The sequence below is a fragment of the Hyperoodon ampullatus genome (assembly GCF_949752795.1).
Source record: "Hyperoodon ampullatus genome assembly, chromosome: 7".
NCBI classification, from domain to species: domain Eukaryota; kingdom Metazoa; phylum Chordata; class Mammalia; order Artiodactyla; family Ziphiidae; genus Hyperoodon; species Hyperoodon ampullatus.
Window position 1 is genome coordinate 57194699 of NC_136920.1, and position 16726 is coordinate 57211424.

The window sequence follows — 16726 nt, forward strand, 5'->3', positions numbered from 1 at the left end:
CAGATTCATTCTCAAAAGCTAGTTCCCTGTGTCAGATCATTATTTTCGGAGACTTAAAAATAGAAACCATGGGCTCAGTTTTAAAATATGCTTAAAGCTCTCCCTTCAGGCTGAAAGTCCACTTTGCTAAGTTCATCTTCAATTACATGTGCAGTCAGCCAGAAAAGTTCAGTTCTTCCCTTCCATGCACATACCAACCCAATCCTTTCTCCCAATCTAGATATTAAGATTCTTTGACAGAGAAGGTTATTGTCTAATAAATTTGTTTAATACTCAAAGTACGAAAAGCCCCAAATGTACTTACAAAAAGTTCCTAGGGCTTACTCTAAAAGACTTATATTTCTACAATCTGCCAAAGGTTTCCATTTCACACCCTGGATTACAGCAACTATTTCCTTCTACTATATATTATTCATCAACCTTCTCAGTCAAGATTTTAAATTGACAGGAACTATTAATTGCCTATATACAACAATCACATCTATTCTGCCGTAAGATTCCAATCTTGGTCCTCTATTCAAAAACCTGAAAACATTACCCAAAGCCTCCAGCATAAAGTACAAACTTCCCATTATTCCTTTCAAAGCCTTGTGCAATCCGACCTCTCCATAACCTATCCTTACTGCCCACTAGATCTTCCACATACCCAACCCCTTAGTCACACATGACTGCTTAAGGTTCCATGAAAAAGATCATGCATGGTCCTAGCTCCATGCTTTTGCTAATGCTAGCCCCTTAATCTAGAATACTACTCTCTTTAAGGAAATCCATTTATGCTTCAAAGTTAAGGAGAGAAGATTCCTCCTTCCTGATTCTCTAGCTGAACTGTTTCTTTTTAATGCAATTAAAAATAAACACTGGGAGGTTAAACCAGAACCGCAGAAAAATTATTACCTATGGGGGTGAGAACAGGTTGGAGGGAATAGAGATAAAAGCAAGACTTCCCTGATACTTATTTATGCGGTTTTAACTTCTGTACCATAAGAATGATTTACATAATCAAAAAATAAAGTTAAATAAATAAGAAAAAGTTTAAATCAACTAAGCCTAATCCAAAATATAATAGCAATACCAAAAATTCCCACCAGCCTTAGGCTATATCACCCACCTTTGCTTGAAATATTACCCTATGACCCAAGGAAATATTAAAGAAATCAAGGTGACCTAAAGGATCCTCTCTGGTTCTCAGTTCCCCAGAACATCTATACTTGAACAGAACAATGTATAATTATACCTAATATGGAATTATGGATAGTTCCAGATATTTGTCAATCTTCCCCAACTAGACTATAAGTTCTATAAAGGAGAGACTTTATTTTATTTACTGTTGTATCTCCAGCACCTAGATGAGTACCTAGCAAATAGCAGGAACACAATAAATGGTTTTTGACTGAATTAATATATGTCCAGTGAATTAACCCAGTCAAGAAGGTCTTGGTATGACCTAGGCCTTGCAATGAACCTGAGTGGCCTGGAACCCTTAGTGGATTCTGACACCCACCCACGAGATGGTGGGAGAATAGAGAGCACTTCAAACCTAAGAATGGACCTCAGAACTGAAAGGGGGCTCAAATCTTAGCAGTGCTTCTGGACTACAACAAATCCTCAGCACTCATCTACCTTTAACTGCTCCAGGATATACAATCTAGCGGTAGTTCGTGGCCTGGTGGCACCACCTAGCATAAATACACTGCTTTAGACCTTGTCTAAACAGAAATTAAATATCAGATTATCTCTTCAATGGCCCATCTAAAGATAGTTAAATTCAAATCTGTCTTATTATCTAAACTGACTCAATTATCTTAGAAAAGTAAAAATACTGAGTAATTAAAATTTACACAGACTTTGGAATTACTCTTTAAGATAACATTCCAGGGCTTCCCTGGTGGCGCAGTGGTTGAGAGTCCGCCTGCCGATGCAGGGGACACGGGTTCGTGCCCCGGTCTGGGAAGATCCCACATGCCGCGGAGCGGCTGGGCCCGTAAGCCATGGCCGCTGGGCCTGTGCGTCCGGAGCCTGTGCTCCGCAACGGGAGAGGCCACAACAGTGAGAGGCCCACATAACGCAAAAAAAAAAAAAAAAAAAAAAAAAGATAACATTCCATGCAGCTTCTTTACCAGCCAATCTCCTTATACTTTCTCAAAGCTCTAAGCTTTCACAGTTATAAAAAGCTCTTTGCATATCTTTCTACAGCAGTAGCTTTAGGCATCCAAGTTGTGCTCTAAAAACACCTATCTCCAAAACTAAAGCTGAATAGATTTTAATTTTTAAGTTGGAATTAACATGGCTTTAATGTCTTTGAAACACTGTCTATAAAACATTCTATATAAAGGTTAAAAACGTTCACTAACAAATAAAATTAAATCTTCTTACCCAGCTTTGATTTGGAGGATTGGTAGATGTAGCTAGAGCACAACTCTGCTAACTTCAATGTTGGCAGTGGGTAAAAGACCAGTAGGATCCTAAATTCCTTAACTTTTTTCTTTTACAAATCTCTCAAGTATAAATTCTAAAACAAGACTTAACTGCCATATGTTGTAGATCTGAAACATTTGCTTAAGTAAAGAAGTAAGCATTACTCATTAGTATGATTGTAAACTGGTGCCTCTAAAGAATCTAAAATGGTTGGTTTTTCTTGTTAACAGTACTAATGCTCTTAGAAAACATAACAGTAGATTAAATAATTTTTTTGCTTTGCTTTTATTTGTTTTGTTTTGTTTTGCCCTGCCCAGCACCTATTTGGTTTAAGAAACAAAAAAAAAAACCAAAAACAAACAAACAAACAAAAAACCCCTCAGATATTCCTTTGTAGAACCACTCTCCTCTGCTATCAATCTATATAATACTTCCTGTAGAATTAACTCCACCTCCAACTCCAAGGAGGGTCGTGTGACTCAGATCAGGCCAATCAGCACATTCCATCCCCCTGCCCATAACACATGATTAGGATCCTGGAAAACCCAGAAATTAAATTGTTGAGAGGTTTTTTTCCCCCTACTGGCCAAGAACCTGGAAAGGACATGGGACTAGAGATGCTGGCAGTCATCTTTCCACCACAGTGAAATGAAAACAGCAAGTAAGACAGCAGAGTGCAGAGATGTGGAGCAAGACAGAGGTAAGGGATTAAGAGATACAAACTATTATGCATAAAATAGATAAGCAACAAGGATATAGTGTAGAGCACAGGGAATTATAGCCATTATAGCTATTAATGGAGTGTAATCTGTAAAAATACTGAATCACTGTGCTGTACACCTGAAATTGATATTGTAAATCAACTATACTTCAATTTAAAAAATAAAAGTAAAAAAGTCCTGGCAACAGAATTTGTCTCTGGATCAAACCATACCTAAAATGAGAACTACTGTGTAATGACATATCCAGTCCCTATAAAACTAACAAAGATTACAACTAGAGAGAAGACTTACATCATAACTGTTTATCAAGAATTTATCCCGGGGCTTCCCTAGTGGCACAGTGGTTAAGAATCCACCTGCCAATGCAGGGGACACGGGTTTGATCCCTGATCCAGGAAGATCCCACATGCTGCAGAGCAACTAAGCCCATGCACCACAACTACTGAGCCTGCGCTCTAGAGTCCGCGAGCCACAACTATTGAGCCCACGCACTGCAACTACTGAAGCCCGAGCACCTAGAGACCATGCTCCACAACAAGAGAAGCCACCGCACTGAGAAGTCCACGTACCACAACAAAGAGTAGCCCCCGCTCACCACAACTAGAGAAAGCCCGTGTGCAGCAAGACCCAACGCAGTCAAAAATAAAATAAATTTTAGGGGCTTCCCTGGTGGCGCAGTGGTTGAGAGCCCACCTGCCGATGCAGAGGACACGGGTTTGTGCCCCGGTCTGGGAAGATCCCACATGCCGCAGAGCGGCTGGGCCCATGAGCCATGGCCGCTGAGCCTGCGCGTTCGGAGCCTGTGCTCCGCAACAGGAGAGGCCACAACAGTGAGAGGCCCACGTACCGCAAAAATAATAATAATAATAAAATAAAATAAATTTTTAAAATTAATTAATTAAAAAAAATAATTTATCCCATTAACAGGTTAGTAGATGAAGAGAACATTCTAATTTAGAGGCAAAGTACAAAGAAATGTTTTATTTTGTTAAATATCTCCATATTTTAGAAAATGGTAATTTCGGTGGGTCACTCCATTTTTGTTGATATAATTTTAAACCTTAACCTTGGTGACAGCAAGTCAAAACACACCCCAGAACTAAAAGAAAACCAAAGCAATTTTCAGTAGTAAGGTGCACCATTGGTGTTCTATGTTCCTCCCAAATATTACCTTTCCCTGGCTGGTATCTAAAACTTCCTGGTTTCTGAGGTATAATAATGACCAAAGAGAAATGTGGTGTCCTTGATCTTGTTCCTCGTCACTGCTGGAGAGTGACTCAGGGAGGCTGATGGCCAACAGAAGGAGGAAGAAATGGCTATCATGCACCCTCCTTCCCTGTACCCCTTGCTTAAAAAACAAGAGTAACTGTGTTTCTTAAATATAATGACTCCACAAATCCCCACCATCACCAAACTAAGCTATAATCCTACGCACCTTTTATGACTCCCAAGACCACGGTGACGTATCTTCTAAACAAATTTTGAGTCTAATTTGCTTAGTCTACAAGAGCTATTACAAATCAATAATATAATCAATAATCTATAGTCCAATAGAAAGGGGGGCAAAGGATACAAAAAGGCAGCCACCGAAAAAGAAATGGAAATGGTCAATAACCATATGAAAAGATGTATAATCCCACTCATAAAGATATTCACACCAAAACAAATGTTCCAGCTTGTGGAGACTGTAGTTTCCAAAGAATGGCAGTGTCGATACATCACATCCCACGTGCTCTCTTACAATGTGATGCTGCCACTCCTCCTTGACGAAGTGGCGTCTATGTTCCCTCTCCCTTAAATGAGGGCAGGCCTGTGACTATGGAAGAAATAATGCCATGTGACTTCTGAAGCTAAATCATAAAATTACCTGGTCCTCTTTACAGGATGCTCTTCCTCAGAATCCAGTCACCCCACTGTGAGGATGCCAAGCAGCCAAATGGAAAAGACTTTGCAGGTGTTCTCCTCAGCCCCAGCTGAGAGGTCCCAGCTATAACCAGACACGCAAGTGACCATTTCAGTACCCAGCCTTTGAGACGCCAGAAATGACATCAAGTAAAGCACAGACAAGTTGTTCCCACCAAGCCCAAACCAAACTGCATATTCATGAGCAAAATAAATGATGATGTTTTAAGCCACTAAATTTTTTGTTTGTTACTCAGCAATAGAAAACAAAGAGATCTATCTGATTAACCAAACCATTTCAGTCTCTGTCAGGGCTGATGCTAGTAAGGAAAATAATGTTGGGGAAAATATAAAATGGTCCATTTTGGAAGGACAGTGATTTATCAACAATTACCAAATTTTAAACTGCACATAATATTTGACCAAGAAATTCCACAAATCACAAAAATGTGTGCAAATATGGGCTATACAAGCAAAAACTGAATAACCACTCAAACTGTGGTATATTCACACAATGGAAAATTGCATAACCCTTACAAAAACAAAGTGCTAATATGAAACACAAACAAAAGAACAAGAAATTTTAAATGTCCACATAAATAAATACTATCATATACCCTGAATGATATAGATCGTGGGTTGGTCAACTTGTTCTAAAAGGAACAGAAAGTAAATATTTCAAGATTTTCAGGGTGCATCCTGTCTCCACAAATTCTTTGGGTTTTTGTTTGTCTGTAATCCTTTAATGATGTCAAAACCTTTCTTATTTCATCAGTTGTTATAAAAAACCAGTGACCGCTGGCCACAGCTTGCTGACCCCTAATGTAGATACTCACTGAGTTATGAGAAGTTTTAAAGTAGCATTTGATTTGGAAATGTAGTCAAACTTGTTCTGAATACCGTTCCCTTTCCTATTTTCAGTTCAGTTTTTTTTCAGGTCAGGCATTTATTCTCAGCCTGGGGCCAGGCTAACTGGCATGGAAGAATTAAGGCCCAGGTTAAGTCAGATTACTGCTACTTTGGTACACTTTTTTGAGGGACAACAAAAGCAAACCTGGGAGAAAACTAGTTTTCCACATTTCCACGGAACGTAAAAATGTTGAATTACCAAATCAAGAATTTAAGCTTGATAAATTGGGTCAGTCTTTTTAAAAAATACAAAAGCCCCTTCTATATTATAGCAGTCTCAATCACCTAACTATTTTTTCTAATCTCTTGATCCCAGCTGAAAGACTCACCGTGAAAACTTTTGAAGAACACAGAAATGCTTTAAAACTAGATGCTGCTGGATAGAAAGCAGATGGTGCCAACACCCAATGTTACAGATTTAAACAAACAAACCACCAACTCTGATCTCTCATAAAAACTTTATAGCCCCTGTTCCTAACTGAGAACTTTCTCTGACACAAATTACACAACCTTGGAACCAAAGCACGTATTTTGACATTAACTCTCCTCTCACTCAAGTTCAAATAAGTCCTAGAATTTAATTCAGTCATTTACTATGCACTAACAGGCTTCTCCACAAGACAAGACAAAATTATCTATGTCTCTGAACTTCCTACATTTCTTATACATTTTGGCTCTGGGTTTTTTTGTTTTTTTGTTTTAATCTCTACCCCATTCACCCCAATCTTGGTAGGAAGTCCAAACTTGTCCTTTTTCTCCCATGTTTCCTCTGGGTAGTGCTACTCTAAGAAACAGGCCTTTGTAGTGACAGATCTAGTATTGTTCTCCATGTATGTCTCTCTCATCCTCCCTCTCTCATTCCCCTTTCTTCTATTTTACTTGCTGTTATTTCCTTTACAGACTCTGCTAGGAACTGTGGGGATACAAACATGGCATTCCCTAGTTTCAGAGTATGTAATCTTTCTAAAGAACTGGAGTTTGGGCACATGAAAAAGCCAGTTTGAGGTAAAAGTATCCAACATATACTTTCAAAGACCGTTTAATTAAAGAACTGTTATTTTAGAAATGTAAGACAGAAGAAAGACACAGAATTACACAGGATGACCTGGAGGATAAAAACTGCAAGACAGAAGACAGCTTCAATGGTCCAAGTGTTAAAAGTAGTATTGGGCTTCCCTGGTGGCGCAGTGGATGAGAGTCCGCCTGCCGATGCAGGGGACACGGGTTCATGCCCCGGTCTGGGAAGATCCCACATGCTGCGGAGCGGCTGGGCCCGTGAGCCATGGCCGCTGAGCCTGCGCGTCCGGAGCCTGTGCTCCACAACGGGAGAGGCCACAACAGTGAGAGGCCCACATACCGCAAAAAAAAAAAAAAGTAGTATCGTGGGCTTCCCTGGTGGCGCAGTGGTTGAGAGTCTGCCTGCCGATGCAGGGGACACGGGTTTGTGCCCCGGTCCGGGAAGATCCCACATGCCGCGGAGCAGCTAGGCCCGTGAGCCATGGCCGCTGAGCCTGTGCGTCCGGAGCCTGTGCTCTGCAACGGGAGAGGCCACAACAGTGGGAGGCCCGGGTACCGCAAAAAAAAAAAAAGTAGTATCGTGCCTGTAATTTGCTGCAAAATAATTTGGGTGAGAGAGGGAGGACAAGTATTGTTAGTTAGGTATATAGATAAAATAAGATCTACCATGAAGTGATAGTTACTGATAGTTATTACCAACAACAGGTAATAGGTACCTGGGAGTTTATTACATCCCACCCTGTATGTATGCATTTCAATGCACATTTATATATAAAATATATATTATATTTCTTTATTCATTGAAATTTCCATAATAAAAAAAGTTTTAAAGTAATATCAATAAGAACAGAAAGAAAGGATAAGACTATATAGGAGCACAAAGACAAAAATGGGCTTAATGGGGAGACTAACCAGATAACGGATATGGTTGAGGACAAAGAGAAGATTGATAAAAGAAATAAAGGAGTTAAAGGACCTCTAGAGATATAAGAACTAATCAATAAAGGTGTTAGGGCAATAGAGTAGCCATCAGGAAAGGGAAAGGGAAGGAAAGAAAAGAAATATGTATATATACAAGAAACATATCCTATACCTTATATCAAATCCCAGATGGTTTAAAAATATTCAAATGTAAATAATTAAAGCATAAAAGTATCAAAAGAAACCATGAAGAATTATTTTATAACCTCAAAGGTCTAAGAATGACATAAAACTCCGAAGCTATAAAAAGAAAGAAAAAAAATCAATAAAATTTACTATATAAAATGTTTTTAAATTATGCATGACAAAAACTAGCATATGCAAAATCAAAGGGAAAAAAACCTAACAAAAAGATTTTAATTCATATAACAAAGACAATTTCACTAAAACATAAAGAGTTCATATGGGAATTCCCTGGTGGTCCGTGGTTAGGACTTGGCGCTTTCACCGTCAGGAGCCTGGGTTCAATCCCTGGTTGGGGAACTAAGATCCCGCAAGCCATGAGGTGCAGCCAAAAATAAAATAAAGAGTTCATAGAACAAAAAGTCCAACCACCCAACAGAAAAACCGACAAAGAATATTAACAGATTAATTCACAGAAAATACAAATAGCACTTAAACAAGAAAAGATTCTCAACCTCACTCATAAGAGAAATGCAACTTAAAACTACACTAAAATTGGCACAGATCACAAAGTCTGATAACATACTCAGAGGCAGGCAGTGGCAAAACAGACACTTCCCTGAAAAAAGTATAACTGGTAAAACCTCTAAGATGGCAATCTGGCAATTCTTACCACAATTACAAATGCATAGATTCTTTGACCCAGAAATTCCACTTCTGCATTTGTGTTATAACCTTTGAATTGTGATCCACATGAATATATTACCTATCTTTTAAAATAAAACTAAATTTACATCTTTAAAAAAACAGAGATGGCAACCAACCCTTAAGCCCAGGTATCTGTGATAGTCATTACCAGAAGCAGTGTGACATAGTGGTAAGAGAGTCAATAATCCTGAACTCAAGGGTGGTTCTAACCACTCACTAGTGGGCAAACCACTCAGTCTCTCTGAGCCTGTTTTCCTTTCCCTAAAACGGAGATATTTCCTGCATGCTTACCTCTGTGGGTTATTTTAAGGATCAAATGAAATAATGAATATAAAAGCTCTCTGAAAAACTGTAAAGTATTTTACAAATATGAAGTATTAACAGAAACAGGGATGTCAAGAAAGGGATGTGGTTAGTGTAAAATGACGAATTGGTTTAGGCATTTCTAATCTGAAGTAAAGAGACAGATTTAGAATTCATCTATCTAAACAGAGGTAATAAAGTCACAAGAGTATAACAGATCTCCAAAGGACAAACATTCAATAAATAGAATTATAGAATTACAGAACTGAAAAGGATCTTGAAAGTCATCTAAGCCTTTGCTACTCAGTATCACCTGGGAACCTGTTGGAAATGCAGATTCTCAGGTCCCACTACAGACCTTACTCAATCAGAATCTACATTTTAACAAGATCCCCAGGTAATCTGTATGTACATTTTGAGTTTAATAAGCACTAGTCTAAGCCACTTTACTCATTTTTTAGATAATAAAATTGAGGTCCTAAGTAAATGGACCTACCCATGTTTACACTGTTAGTAAGTAGCAAAATCAAGGTTTGCACCCAGGCCTAATCTCCTAGGCTATGTGTTCATGTGTGCATGTACACCATGTATTTGCTTCCCAGATACCCTGTTTCAAAACCTTTGAGACATCTTTGCCTGGCAGATGTCCCATGCCCCTACTCCCATTTCTAATCAGCCACCCAGCCCATCAATTCTTTCTTCACAGTCATCTCTGGCATATGTTTCTTCCTTTCCACACTGTTCATTCATTTCCCTAAAGCTATTGTTGTTTATACTGTAAAAAACCAGCTTTCTTCTCTTATACACATATCAACTTCCTCTTCTGCAAACAAGAGCTCACAAATAGTAATCTCTATACAATTCCTTAAACAAGTACAAGCCATTATGCATTTGGCTGCGTGGGGGGTGGGGATGGGGGGGCCCGCTAAGCCGCATGGCATTGCTGGATCTCAGTTCCCCGACCAAGGATTGAATCCGTGCCCCCTGCAGCGGAAGCGCAGAGTCCTAACCACTGGACCACCAGGATATTCCCCATTATTCATTAAATGTTAACACACTGATTTCAGGGAGACTCTATTTTTAAAACCTACCAAGATCAGCAAAATTAGAATCTTTGTGTCTTCATTTCCATTATTTCTTTCCCATTACCCCCCCCTTCTCTTTGCCCCAGAATAACCCAGGTTGCCTTTATCTAATAAGGTCCTCCCACTACAATCAAGCTTTACTAAATAAATCCAAAGGCCCTAAATCTACTTTCCAGTACCATCTTCAATCCCAATCTGTCTCAATAAGCTCGCAACATTCACAAACATCCTCATGTCTTCATAATTCTCTCCTATACATTGTACCCTAACAAACCAAAGTATTTCAACATTTCTGGAGTACCCATGATGTGCCAGGAACTACACAATGAAATGGAAGACTAAATACCTCTGACTACCTCTCCTACATAAATTCAATAAAATTAACAGCCCTGGTCTCTGACCCATTTCCACATCTGCACCAAGAAGTTTTGACTTTTTTAAGAGCCAGTAATATGGGACTTTTATAGATGCTCAGCCACGAAAAGAAATAGATGAAGAGGCAGATTAAGGCACCCACGACATGAGGACTAACTCCTGTGCAACAGCCAGTACACTGCAGCACTAGGGTAAACAGTAGAGACTCCCAGCTACAAACTGAGTTCAATTAAATCAACCTGAGAAAAAACAAAGGGCATGTGCTTCAGAACAAAATCAGATTGTGAGCTATTTATTCCAGTTATACCAAACATTGGTTTTGTGTTGTGGTATAAACTTAGCCAACTTAGGTTTGAGTCCCAGCTCTGCTATTTCCCTTGGGTATGTAACTAATCTCTCTAAACTTCAGACACCTCATCTGTAAAATGGAACTAATAACAGCTTCTACCTCATAGAGTTGCAATGAATGAAGAGTAAAGGGAAGAACTGCAAAGCACTTAGACACAGTGCTAGCGCATAAGGTAGTTCAATAATGTAACAATTATTACCCTACAGGTTGCCGCCTCAGCTTTTAGTGGTCAGTTTACCTGTAGGTTCAAAATCTATCCACCTAACCCGAGCTATACAGGTTTGTGAAGGCAGAAACAGAGGTGAAATTGGAAAACTGTGCTTTAAATCCAAGCAAACAGACTAAGATAGTGGGAAAAGCTCCGAATTTAGAACCAAAATAGCTGGGTATTCATTGTTCTTTTCTGGGCCTCGATTCTCTCACCTGTTAAGTGGGGGAGATGGTTCTAACTACTGTGGCTAAAAATACTATGAGAATGGTTTTAAAGATGTTAGCTACTAAAAACACAAGGCAGCATTACAAAAGATAAAAGGGTAAGAGTGGAAAATTCATTCATGAATAAATTTTAAAGGATATTTCTGCAGTAGTGTGTGAAAATGAGCCATGAATCTTGACTGGAGGAAAATATGACAGCAAATGGTAATCACAAAGTTGGACTAAAATGAGTATCTACAATTAAGCAGACAAATGTCAAATCATTCCTCATGACCCAACTCAGAATCTCCACTTTTGAGACATCTTTCCTGACCACACTGCCCCATCCACTACCCTAAACCAAGATGACAATTTCTCCCCTCTGTGCCATGACTATGCTATATACATGCCACCATCACAGTACTTACCACAATCATACTCACAATCATGCTTTATCAACTACGTTAATATGGCTGTGTACCCCCAAAAGAGGGGTAAGCCTTAAATAAAGAAACCAAGTTTCATTCCTCTTTTTACCCATAGCACTTAGCACCTGACACAAAGTAGATACTCAGTAAGTATTTGATGGATGAACCAATGAGTAAACCATGGACAAGACTAGATAATTCACAGTGCCATAAGGCAGTAGCCTTATGTATATGTTATATTTAACATATACCTTAAAGTTATATTTTATATATACCTCTTAATAGCACTTCTATTTTGTCACCACTCTCAGCCTTTCTGTAGCCTCCAGTGACTATAAACTCCTTAAGAACCAAAACCATCTATTTATCCCAAGCGCAGCCACACAGATATTCAATAATGTTTGCTGAAGGAATAAAGGAATGATGAATGAATGACTATCTCACACTGCCTCACAGCTTAGGCCTCAGTTTCCCCTTATTTAGAAACTTCAGCAGCAGCCTTCTCCCCACCACCTTCTCAATGACTCTTCTCACCGCCAGTCTCTCCTCAAAACTATCCTCCTACTCTCAAAGTACAATGCCAAGGGCAGACTGGTAAATGTGGAGGGAGTGTTAAGAGCTCGGAAATCATAATTTTACCACAATGATAGCCAAGATTACCTCAGACAAAAATCATCAATGGGGACTTCCCTCGTAGTCCAGTGGCTCAGACTCCACACTCCCAATGCAGGGGCCCAGGTTCATCCCTGGTTGGGGAACTAGATCCCACACGCCGCAACTAAGTGTTCGTATGACGCAACTAAAGATCCCGTGTGCCACAACTAAGATCCAGTGCAGCCAAATAAATAATTTTTTAAAAAATCATCAATGGATGATAAATCTGGGGCGGGGGCGCGGGTGGGGGGAAGCAGGATATATGCATGATCTCAAAGTGTCTCCCTACAGACTGTTTATTAGTTAGTTTCAAGGGCAGACACATACAGAGTTATATAGTTGAGAAATCAGATAATATCTTGACCGAGTGACCAAAATAAACATCACCAGTAAGGGACAAATGGACATCATGTGCCTCCAGAAGTGATACCCTATGAAGGACGCATCACCACACATGAAATTCCAATTGAAGGGACTTCCCTGGTGGTCCGGTGGTTAAGACTCCAAGCTTCCAATGCAGGGGGTGCAGGTTCAACCCCTGGTTGGGGAACTAAAATCCCATGTGCCATGCAGCATGGCCAAAAAAATGAAAAAAAAGAAAAGGAAATTCCAATTGAGAGAATGCATAATCCGAATCTAATCATGAGGAAACATCAGGTAAACAGAAAATGAAGAATAGTCTATTTTAAAAAGGGAGGAAGGGGTCTATCTGTATAATGACACTGACCTTAAAAAAAGAGACAAAGAAAAGCTGCAGAAATGTTCTACCTTAAAGAAGAGATAAAACCACTAAATGCAATACCTGACTCTAGAATGGATCATGAACTGGAGAAAGAAATGTTCTATAAAGGACATTATGGGATCAACTGACAGATTATGAACCACAGATTAGATAAAAGCATTATATCAATGTTAATTTACTGAAACTGATAACTATACTGCAGATATAAAAGGAAACATACCTCTTCTAGGAAATACATACTCAAGTATTTAAGGATAAAAGGTCAGGATGTATGTAACTTAACTTCAAATGATTCACACACACAAAAAACTTATCTGTATAGACCTAGGAAGAGATAGCTTGCAAATGACAAGGCAAATGGCATGTTAACAATAGATGACTCTGGGTAAAGGGTATAAAGGTATTCTTGTACAAGTTTTATTTTTGCAATTTTTCAATAAGCTTGTAATTCTTTCTAAACAAAAAGTTTAAAAAAGAAAAGAAAAACAAGTACTAGCTTGTACTAGCAATAAGACAAGAAAAGGTATAAAAGGTATAGAGATTGAGAAGGAAGAAATAAAACTGTCTTTGTTCAACAGATGACATGATCATCTATGTAGAAAATCTGAGAAAATCAACCACAAACTCCTGGAACTAAGCAATTATCGCAAGGTTGCAGGGTACGAGGTAAATTTACAAAAGCCAATTGCTTTCCTATATACCAGCAATGAACAAAGGGAATTTGCATTTAAAAACATAATATCGTTTACATTATACTCCCCCAAAATGAAATACTTAGGTATAAATATGAACAAGATCTACATGAGGAAAACTACACAACTCTAACGAAAGATATCAAAGAAGAACTAAATAAATGGAGAAAATCCATATTCATGGATAGGAAGATGCAATATTGTTAAGATGTCAATTCTTTCCAACTTAATCTATAGATTCAGTGCAATCCCTGTCAAAATTCCAGGAAGCTATTCTGTGGATACTGACAAACTGAATAAACAAGTAAATCAAAGGAACAGAATAGAGAGCTCAGAAACTTATACCACATAAGTACAGTCAACTGATCTTTGACAGAGGAGCAAAGGCAATACTACATACCTATTAAAATAGCCAAAATCCAGAACACTGACAACACCAAATGCTAACAAGGATGTGGAGCAATTTTCATTCATGTCTGGTGGGGAGGAAGTTGTAGATGTAGCGCAAGGTGTAGGTGTAGAGCAAAGGTAGTCTTTCAACAAATGGTGCTGGAACAACTGGACCTCCACACACAAAAAATGAATCTAGACACAGACCTTACCCTTTCACAAAAACCAACTCAAAATGGACCACAGACCTAAATGTAAAAACGCGAAACTATAAAATTCACAGAAGAAATCTAGGTGACCTTGGGAATGGCAACTACTTTTGAGATACAACAGCAAACACACTCTCCATGAAAGAAATAATTGATAAACTAGACTTCATTAAAATTTAAAACTTCTGCTCTCTGAAAGACAATGTCAAGAGAATGAGAAAACAAGCCATGGGGGAAAATGTATGCAAAAAACACATCTAACAAAGGACTGTTACCTAAGATATACAAAGTACTCTTAACAATAAAAAAAAAAAAAAACCTGATTGAAAAATGGGCCAAAGACCTTAATGGACACCTCACCAAAAGATATACAGACAGCAAATAAGCATATGAAAAGATGTTCCACATCACTTTTCATTAGGGAAATGCAAACTAAAACAAACAAGATACCACTACACACCTATTAAAATAGCCAAAATCCAGAATACTGACCACACCAAATGCTAACAAGGATGTGGAACAATTTTCATCCATGGCTAGTGGGGAGGGAGTTGTAGATGTAGCGCAGGGTGTAGGTGTAGCGCAAGGGATTTTTAGGGCAGTGACACTACTCTGCGTGATACTATATTGGTGAACACGTCATTATACATATGTTCAAAACCACAGAATGTAAAACACCAAGAGTAAACCCTAATGTAAACTGTGAACTTTGGCTGATGATGATGTGTCAATGTAGTTCATCAACTGTAACAACGTATGACTGTGGTGTGGGGTGCTGCTAATGGGGGAGGCTATGTACGTACAGGGGCAGAAAGTACTTGGAAAATCTCTGTACCTTCTGCTCAATTTTGCTATGAACTTAAAATTGCTCTAAAAAATAAAGTCTACTAAAAAAAAAGACAGTCCTCCCCTCTACCTCCAGGATAATGACCAAATTCCAAAGCATGGCACACATGGCCCTCCATAATCTAATCCCGAACTATACCTCTCCAGCTCGTTTGTTTCCACCATCCTCCTCCAAGATCCTTAAAACTCCAGCCTCACATAATTATCTGCCATTTGCTTTTACACCTACTTACCTTTTTGCTCAAGCTGGTCACTCTGCTAGAATGCTATTCCTTCTCTTTCCCACCTCAGCATTTAGTTCAAACCATCTCTTATATTACACTAAAATGGTCTGCTGACGTAGCTGCCTTAACCATTAGATTATAAATCCCTCCAGGGCAAGGACAGTGCCTTATTTATCCTGTATCCTCGGAGCCTGACAAACTGCAGCAGTAGTAGTAATAATGATAGTAGCAAGAGCAGACATTTCGTGAGCATTGAGCAGTTACTACTTACCAAGCACCTTTTTAGGCAAATTTATGACCCCATAATTCTTTCAACAACCCTACAGGGTAGGTGCTATTATGCCCATTTGATCTGAGCCTCCCTGAGACATAGGGAGATTAAGTAACTTCCAGACTGCCAACTAGGAAATAATGCAACCAGGACTTGAACCCAAGCATCAGGCTCTAGAAAACATACTCTTCACCACTGTGGTATACATGGTAGAAACGCAAAAAAAAAAAAACTGTTAAACAAATGATAGTGTAGAACAGAGTTAAGCACAATATTTGTGGAATGAAAATATTAGGGACAGGGACTTCCCTAGTGGTGCAGCAGTTAAGACTCCGCGCTCTGCAAGAGGCCCGGGTTTGATCCCTGGTCAGGGAACTAGATCGAACATGCATGCCACAACTAAGAGTTCGCATGCCACAACTAAGGAGCCCACCACGTGCCACAGCTTAGACCTGGCTCAACTAAATAAATAAATAAATATTAAAGGGAAAAAAAAAGAAAAGGAATAATTATTTGCTTTTAAGAAATTATAAAACCGTATTCAAAGATATTCTGGTACTCCAACAATAAGAGAAGTTAGAGAAAGAAGTACACCAGAGTCTAACGCAGTATTTGGTACACATCAGAAATTTAATATCAATTAATTAAATTTTTTCCATTTTTTAACAGATTTTATGTTTACGTCTAAGTACCAACTTATTTTGTTTTTATTTTTGATATAATATCTAAAATGCACTGCATATTTTGCTGCCTCATTAAAGAGGGCATTGATAAGGTAACCTATTCTTGAAAATACAAGGTAGTAATAGTGAGCAACGATTTTTAGTAATTTGCAGGTAGTTTTAAAACATCCAAGTTTATAAAATATCAAAAATGCAGCTAATGTACAATTAAGAAATTCTGCAATTCTAGTGTCCCCATATAATAATCAGACTGATTTCTTTTGGTAGAAATAAAGGAATATCAA

At 38.7% G+C, this 16726-nt stretch overlaps 1 protein-coding gene across 3 annotated transcripts in view; it reads right to left on the minus strand.

Moving 5' to 3' along the window:
- UVRAG (UV radiation resistance associated) overlaps positions 1 to 16726 on the minus strand; it is a gene marked incomplete at both ends in the record, with an annotated part of 308282 nt that overhangs the window by 282462 nt on the left and 9094 nt on the right. The window lies entirely within an intron of this gene.